At 36.5% G+C, this 7,392-nt stretch overlaps 1 pseudogene; it reads right to left on the reverse strand.

The window, feature by feature from the left end:
* The window catches only part of LOC107740508 (uncharacterized), a 10,116-nt pseudogene extending 4,793 nt beyond the window's left edge, over window positions 1-5,323 (reverse strand).
* Window positions 5,324-7,392: the final 2,069 nt, after the last annotated feature.

Consider the following 7,392-nt stretch of genomic DNA (forward strand, 5'->3'; position numbering starts at 1 on the left):
TAAAACTGCATATTTTAGAGTGGCCTTTTATTGTGGCCAGCTTAAGGCACACCTGTGCAATAATCATTCTGTCTAATCAGCATCTTGATATGCCACACCTGTGAGGTGGATGGATTATCTCGGCAAAGGAGAAGTGCTCACTAACACAGATTTAGACAGATTTGTGAACAATATTTGAGAGAAATAGGCCTTTTGTGTACATAGAAAAAGTTTTAGATCTTTGAGTTCAGCTCATGAAAAATGGGGGCAAAAACAAAAGTGTTGCGTTTATAATTTTGTTCAGTGTATATCGTGTACCCCCAGAACACCTGAAATATAGGCTACAGCATGTGTCGCATGGAACCATTCATTTGCGTCTTTTTTCGAAAGCTTGATGCTGATCATTACCCACTGCCATTATATGGAGGAGCACGCGCGGGACTTGTTTTTTTTTTTTTTCGAAAAAGAAAGAAAGGCATACGGCATTAGAATAGCACCAGGGTGTGTAAATGATGACTTAATTTTAATTTAGGGGTAAACTTTAAGCAGTATTTTATTTTAATAAAACCAGTTAATTCTGATGTTATCACATGAAGCATATTATAACTTATACCTGATGAAAGAGTCACAGTGCACCAGCTGAATGTCCAGCCTGTAGAGGAGCCGTAAACCTCACAGATCAGAGTCACTGGATCTCCTTCAGTCAACCACTTCTGTGGAGAAACACTTAAAACTGCCTGGGCTCTATCTGAAATAGAGAAATCAATAATTTAATAACATATAAAGAGTGTGTGTATGTGAAGAGATGATCAAACTCACCTGATACTGTCAGTCTAAATGCATCACTGTTTTGTGAGCTGCGTGATCCTCCTCTCTCTGCTCCATAACAAGAGTATTTACCTGCGTCAGACTCAGTAACAGGACTGAATGTGTGTTCCTGTAGTTCACTGAAAACACTGACTGAACTGTCTTTATACCAGCTGTACTGCCAGCTAGTGACTCCTTCACCATCAATGTCACATCTGATAGTGACCGTCTCTCCTCTGAATACATGTTGATCAGGTTTAATGCTCACTTTGGGTTTTGGTCTTTCTGTGCAATGACAACAATTTACAATGAAAACAATGTGCTGTTTTTACAGAATAAAAACTTGAGTAGCCTACAAAACATACATGCTAAATCAGGTTAAAGTGTTGTTTTCTATAGCTATTACAGTCAATTATTTAGGCTTATGAAATAATTTGTGCATATGTAAGTAAATAAGGAAATGCACTTGCCGTATATTGTCACTGTTACTGTTTCACTGTAATCTGTGTAATGTTCTTCTCTTCGTGCTCTGCACCTGTACTCTCCTCCATCAGAGACTTTCACTGAATCAATTGTTTTAGTTGAAGCTTCAGTAGATTCAGTGTTTGAGTTTTTACTCCAGAGAAACTCCCATCCATCCCATGACTGATCCACCTCACATCTCAGAGTAACTGAGTCTCCAGTGAACAATGAACTCTGTGGCCGCACAGTCAGTTTTGGTTTAGGAAAATCTGTAGCATGAGTGGTAAAGATTTTTCAGCAGAAGATCTCGTCTGCTTACTGGTACAGCTCTGTGGCTCAACAGTCAGAGTTGGTTTGGGAATATCTATCAGCATAAAATCATTATAGTAGCATGAGTCGTGAAAATATTTCAGCAGAAGATTTCATTCTCTCATTGGTAAACATGGTGTATGAGTCATTTAATTTATATGTTAATGTCAATATAGTGATACTTGCTGGCTAAAGAATGTTAGTCATATGAAAGATTGTTTAAATAGCGTGTCCCTAGTGAATGAAGTAATGGACTCGTGGAACTGTGGAAGAAGCCAGCAGATGTAAGGTTTAAATCGTTGTTTACAATAAGTTTGTTTTGGATAATGCTATTGCACTAATTGTTTCTTTTTGTTTATTACCTTTTTTATATGAATAAACTAAACTATCTCATCATTGGAGCACTATTGAATTCACTGTGACGGCGTCTAGATGAAGTGACATATGGAAATCACACTACACAAGGTTTCTGCAGGTTTTATGAAAATGAATTTAAGACTTTTTAGGAGCAAGTAAAGAGAACTTAAGGTATAAATTGAATGGAAAAAAATAAAGATTATGGAATTTTTTCCACTGCAAAAAAACAACAACAACAACTGATGCTCTTCCTCATTTTGCCCTGTTTGTCTAAAGATTCTTAAATCAATATTTGTAGTCAAGGCCACCTAAACCGAGACCAGGATCAGAGTGTGTTGAGACCAAGACAAGACCAAGACCAAACTAGCACTCCTGAAATTCATCTGAAAGATCTGCCAGTAGGCTTGGCGGTGGCAAATCCCTTAATGAGTAACTCACAGAGTAATTTATTCAAAGTTCAAAGCAGCTGATACATTCAGTAATAAATCACCGCTGTGTGTTGCTCAGAAACACACACAAATTATGTTATGGATTTGTTTGGAACTATTTTTTATTTAATTTAATTTTTAATTTTTAGTTTAATTGTGTCACTTAAAATTAACTTGTTTGTTGAAGGTTTGTATAAACTCAATATCACGTTTTGCAGTCATGCTCATATTCGCAAAAATAGCTCTCATGATATTGCTTAATTTTATGTTATAGTATGAAAAAAAGATCCCATACAAGTACTTAGTTTTATTCAGTTTCTTAGAAAAGAAGACTTCACATCTTTATTTTACATCTCAAGTAAATATATCTTGATTTAAGGATGTTTACATATTTTTATTGGAAAACAAGATATTCTTTTTTTTTTTTTTTTTTGCAGGGCATAGAACATTTAATGCCATGACTTCATGAATTTAAGACTCTCTGCTCCAATTTAAGACCTTTTAAGGCTTTGATTTGTGGAAGACTAAATTAAGACCTTTATCACCTTTTAAGGCCCACAGAAACCCTGATAAATCTTATAAAGTGCATTTTAATTTCATAGACAATTGAATAAATGAAGCTGCAAGCAATTATAGGAACAAGTGAGGTCGACATTCACTCAGAACGATGCAAAGAGTAAAAGGAGAACAAAGGCTTTTGCAACTAGACCATGTTAGGAATGGTTCAAAACCACAACCTTTAGGTTAGCAGCCCAGAGCTCAACCCACCATGTCACATCAGCAATGCCAGCAGTCAGAGAGACACAGCATTCAACAAAGTGTTTTGTGGGTACAGCAGTTTACGATAAAATTCTAAATGGCTAAGTAGAGATAAAAAAAAAAAAATCATTTCTGACCAAGAGGTGGTGAAACAAAAACAGCAATATATTTGACAATGTCTCATAATCAATATTACAGAAATTGTAAATATCTTTATTCCAAGATCAAGAGAAGGATCTTGTTTTTAGACCAAAGGGTTCAAAGTTATAAGCAAAATAAAATTCACTACACGTTTGGTGCTTGACCCCTAAAAATCTGAACACTTTTCAACCACTTTGAGAAGAGAAGTGTGTGCGAGGTTGCGAGCGTAATCGTTCTGCATTGTGAACGCATGGAAGGGTTGCCACTTTAATTTTCATGTATTTTGTGGTCTGCGTTGTGGTGGATTTAGTGATTTTATTTGACAAATTAAAAAGAAAAAGTATTGATTTCCCCATTCATTTCAGTGTGGGGTCTCCAGAGACCCCAAACATCCTGAGTGTGACTTTTTTTCCCCACACTAACATACAGCAAGATATCAAGCCAGTTTCTTTTTTTATTTGTAAAGCTACCAAGTGTTGGCAACCATACAAAGTCTCATGCCATTTAGATAAAGGGTACATTATTTTTTTTTTATTTCATCAAACGTCATTTGTGGTCAAAAAGACCCCAAACAGCACCTAAAGGTTAATAAATCACTCTTTAATAGCATGTTAAACTTGTGTGTGTGTGAAGAGATGATCAAACTCACCTGATACTGTCAGTGTAACTGCATAACTGTGTTGTGAGCTGCGTGATCCTCCTCTCTCTGCTCCATAACAGAAGTATTTACCTGCATCAGACTCAGTAACAGGACTGAATGTGTGTTCCTGTAGTTCACTGGAACTGTAGAATGAACCGTCTTTATACCAGCTGTACTGCCAGCTAGTGACTCCTTCACCATCAATGTCACATCTGAGAGTGACTGTCTCTCCTCTGAATACATGTTGATCAGGTTTAATGGTCACTTTGGCTTTTGGTGTTTCTGTACAACAACAGCAATTTACAATAAAAATAATGTGCTGCTTTTACTGTGTGAACACAGTTGCCTGATTGTAAAACATTCATGTTAAATAAGGTAAGACTGAAGTGTTGTTCTCTGTAGCTGTTGGGCGGTGTGGTCACTTGTATCTTATGAAATCATCTGCACATTGTGTAAGGAAAAGTACTTGCTATGTATTTGCTCACTGCTAATGGTAAATTGTTAGAGATCTTTGATTTCACAGATAAGAAATACAGGCAAGAAACACATCTGCTAGCAGCAGTTACAGGGATAAGTGAGGTCAACATTCACTCAGCACAATGCTAAGAGTTAACATACAACTTTAAAGGGTTACACTCTCACTCTCATGCTGTTCCAAATCCACAAGACTTTTGTTCATCTTCAGAACACAAATTAAGATATTCTTTATGAAATCTGAGAGATTTCTGTCCCTCCATTGACAGACTACAGTACACAACTACCACTTTGACACATCAAAAAGTTCACAACACATAAATAATTTATAAAACTTGTTTAAAAAGGTGTGTTTATAATCAAATTGTTTATTTTCTCATCTGGTTTGTAACTGTTAGTGAGACATCGCCCATATGTTATGAAATATATAAGTCAAATTCTCTCACCTTCATTGTGTCCAGAGTGGATGTGTGAAATCAGCACTAAAAACACAAAGAGAAAAAACTCATCACAGTGTGAATATGGAACTGATCAACTTTCCTTTATACTTTAGACATAAAAGTTTAAAGGAATGCCATAATTTTACTCTCAAATGTTTCTCAGCTCAGCTTGTTTTTTTAGATGTAGTGGCAACTGAATGAGTATTTCTGTAAAAACCTTCCAGAGTCTGAAAACAGTGACTGTTATAAGAAGTAACTCACATTAAGATATTGTTGTGGGACTACATGTATATGTGTTCAGAGAAAACACTGAAACATTTGTTTGATGTTTTATAGATTTCATCATCAAAGCAGAGAGAACTTGAACTTGTTTAGGGAACTTGAAGCAAACAGTCTGATAAAGATACGCTTTTACTAACTGTGTACTATTTACTATTTACATAATATAATAGCAATTACCAGCCACTGAAATACATAGATAAAAAATAATACTCACAGAGCACAAGAGGAAGTTGACTGAGCGCCATACTGACTGAATAATGACAGACGGTTAAAAACACAGACTGTGTTAAAGCCTCAAGACTTCCTGAAACCTGCAGTCAGATCTTTAGGAACATCATGAGAGATAAAGACATGCAAATGTACCTCATGTGTTACAGAAAATATTTTGATAATGTTGATAATCTTGTAACATGCTTACAGAAAATGTCACACTAACATACAGGTTTTCTACACAGATGTTGTCATGAATCATATTTTATCAAATTGATAAGCTTAGATTTGGCATTATGATAATAAGTAATATTCTGGTGTGTTTACTGAATAATGGAAGCAGCAGAAACTAATGAATAACTGCTGCTCCTCCATCACTGGTTAATGACACTGACCTGAAATAGATGCTGAGTTTGGTTCTGATGTATTTGTATTTGTGAACACAGTTTAATATTCATATACCAAGACAAGGGATGAGAGTTATGGAACTCAATGATTCTGTTTCTGGTTACACAATGAATCTGTCTCCTTAACTTCTTTAGTTCTTGAAGATTTTTTTCGGGGGAAAAGTCCTGTTGAATTGCAGTCCTATTCTTAATGCCCTCAGCAGTCTCTTCATGTAAAAGGTCATAAGTGTTTTATTGTCATTTTCACAGATCACGTATCGATAATTTTGACCCATACAATGTAGTGTTGGCTATTGCTACAAATATACCCTTGCAACTTATGACAGGTTTTGTGGTCCAGGGTCACATATTTTTAAACGCTCATGATGAATGTCATTACCTGAACCTCACACCTATCAACATTTTCTGCTCATTATTTGCACAAAGTTGAGCATTTCACAACTTTTGTACTCTCTCAACACTTTCTCCGTTCCACTGTCAATCCCACAATTCATAGCGTGAGCGTGAAGCTAGGCTTTCATGGGAATGAAATGAAAATGCTCGTTCTGCTCCACTCAGTCCACTAAAGTGTAAACGCACCGTTTAATATATGTTTTTTTAGGACAGTGTCAATATTTCAATAAAGGTATGAGAAAAGTCTTTTGAAGATTTATTTTCTTGCAAGAAAAAGTATTCATTCATACAGCCATTCAGTGTTGGCTGTGGATTTGCGACAAAGATAAAATACCTTAACTCAATATTTACACCCAAATCAAAACAGGATGTTTTTATCTCATCCAATCACAATGCATACTCAAGATATGTGTCCATTTAAGGTGTCCAACTATGTCCCCCCTAGATGCGTTTCTAAGTATTTAATTCAAATCATTTTCTAAGAAGCTAGGTATAGCATTTCTTGTCTCACACTTGTCTTGCGCGCGCACACACACACACACACACACACGCGCGCGCACACACACACACACAACTCTGTATAGCTATCTTTGTGAGGACATACATTGACACAATGCAATCTCTAGCTCCTTACCCTAAACCTACCCATCAGAACTAAGTGCCTCACCCAAACCCTTACCCTAAACCTACCCTTTACCCACCCACAACCTGATCCCTAAAACCAAGTCTTGACCCTCAAACAGGCCTTTAAAAGGCTCTCAGAAAGTAAGGACCGGCCAAAATGTCCTCACTTTACAATATTGTCCTCACTCCGATGGTCTAAAACTCAAACCGGCCCTCACAAAGATAGCTGTGCAAGTGTGCACGCACACGCACACACACACACACGCACGCACGCACGCACGCACGCACGCACACACACACACTAAAGAGAATTCCTGTTATCTCTCAGCTCATCAAAAACTCAAGCATACTGAAGCAAACTGAAGCACTCAGAGACAGTCTAAAGAACACTCCTTATTATTATTAGTAGTATTTGCTTCACTGTACCGTTTTATATAAAAATAAAATTTCCTCCACAGGCGTAAAGCGCACATCTCAGTGTTTTGACTCGATCGACCGGAGTTTCGAATCCACCTTTTGCCGAACTCATTCTTTTCTTTTTTTCCTATCACATATCAGATTGTAAAGACATTTATTTTCAATACAAATGAAGGAAATAATAAATAAAAAATAAAAAAATATTTCACTAGAGGAGGAGAGTAGAGAACATAGTGACAAATGAAGACAGAGACAAAGAGAGG

This window comes from Sinocyclocheilus rhinocerous, unplaced genomic scaffold, assembly GCF_001515625.1.
Source record: "Sinocyclocheilus rhinocerous isolate Xijiao unplaced genomic scaffold, SAMN03320098_v1.1 scaffold4119, whole genome shotgun sequence".
Classification (NCBI taxonomy): domain Eukaryota; kingdom Metazoa; phylum Chordata; class Actinopteri; order Cypriniformes; family Cyprinidae; genus Sinocyclocheilus; species Sinocyclocheilus rhinocerous.